Source organism: Crotalus tigris, unplaced genomic scaffold, assembly GCF_016545835.1.
Source record: "Crotalus tigris isolate CLP2741 ecotype Arizona unplaced genomic scaffold, ASM1654583v1 scf7180000023905.18963, whole genome shotgun sequence".
NCBI lineage: Eukaryota > Metazoa > Chordata > Lepidosauria > Squamata > Viperidae > Crotalus > Crotalus tigris.
In genome coordinates this window covers 16,268-17,728 of record NW_024100262.1, presented here as the reverse complement: position 1 = coordinate 17,728, position 1,461 = coordinate 16,268, and the positions used below count along the sequence as shown (strand labels likewise).

The window sequence follows — 1,461 nt, the reverse complement described above, 5'->3', positions numbered from 1 at the left end:
GAGGGCTGTTGACGCCTCCAGTGTGATTCGCCCTCGCTGCTCACTCGGGGACTGAAAGAGAGAGACTTCTGGTGTGAGTCTCAGAAAGTATCTGCTCATGGACTGAGTGAGTCTGGGAGCCGATAATTATCCACATCCATTCGGTGTGAGTGTCACACCAGCTCAGGGACTGAAAGACCTCTAAAAATGAGTCATCACTATTTACAGGATGGATTGGCATGTGGAATGCTTGTGTGGCCCTTCTCAAGTTCTAAGAAGTACAGCTGTGGCTAACATTACACTAGGCCAGAATACTAATTACTGTTTTAATAATCAGTGACCAAGCCTAGCAATAGAAAGGGCCATAGACATTTTCTTTTGGGTTTTAAGAACCATTACCAGGCCTAACAGTAAGGAGGCAAGAAAAGTATGGAATCTTATGTACATCATGGAACACACCTAGAATGGGCTAAAAATACAACAGGCAAGAAAACGAGAATCCCTATTATGTAGCAATGGTCACAGATAGGATTAAAATGTGTAGTGTGGTGTGATCATGAAAGTGGCTTACATTTTCAGCGATTGTTCTAAAGGTCAGTTTTGACATAATTGGTGAAATAGCATTCTTGGTGGAGATCATGTTCATTCTTGCGTTCCATTCCTTCTTCCTCCTTTTTCACCATCAACACTGCAGGCTGACAAGTGAGTCTTCTGTCTTCTAGGATGGTGTAGAGTACATGCCTTTGAGATAAAAAAAAAAATCAACATTACTTCAGCTGCCACTGAGGTTTTACACCTAAGAAGGCACAATACACTGTGGTTACTATTACCTCAGAGGCAGGTGTTACCCCTACTTACCTAGGAAGAATGGACCATCAATTTTTTTTTGGGGGGGGGGAACATTGACCTCCCTCCATATCATAAAACTTTGAAGAATACAACTTACCTCACAGCGTAGGAGGCGCCATCACAGCCAAAGGCTAATAGGGCTTGAACTGGAGACATTTCCTTGCTGTCTTAGTTCTTCTTTTTTCTTTCTTCGCCTTTGTTTCTTCCTCCGTGTCTCTTCTGAGGAACATTTGGCAACAGGCGTGCAAATGTTCCTCCCCTCGATCTCAGGGACTCTAAAGCTACAAAAGCTTTTATAGATCAACGGCCACACTTAGCATTAAAAAGGGCCGTTGAGGCTTTCTTTCTGGTTCTAAGAACCATCGCCATGGCCAGAATTATGCCAGGCAAGAAAGGTATAAAATCTATAATGGATCAACAGCCACACCTAGCATTAAAAAGGGCCATTGAGGTTTTCTTTTGGTTCTAAGAACCATCGCCATGGCTAGAATTATGCCAGGCAAGAAAGGTATAAAATCTATTATCCATCAATGGCCACACTTAGAATTAAAAAGGTCCATTGAAACTTTTTTTCTGATTCTAAGATCGATCGCCATGGCTAAAATTACGCCAGGCAGAAAACTATAAAATCTA

General features: G+C 42.2%; 1 long non-coding RNA gene across 1 annotated transcript; it reads right to left on the bottom strand.

Annotated features, from left to right (window-relative positions):
* Positions 1-291: 291 nt before the first annotated feature.
* Positions 292-959, bottom strand: LOC120298499. The gene is made up of 2 exons (XR_005554094.1): positions 926-959; positions 292-720 (listed from the first exon to the last, which is right to left on the bottom strand). It is a non-coding gene; the product is annotated as an uncharacterized LOC120298499 (long non-coding RNA).
* Positions 960-1,461: the final 502 nt, after the last annotated feature.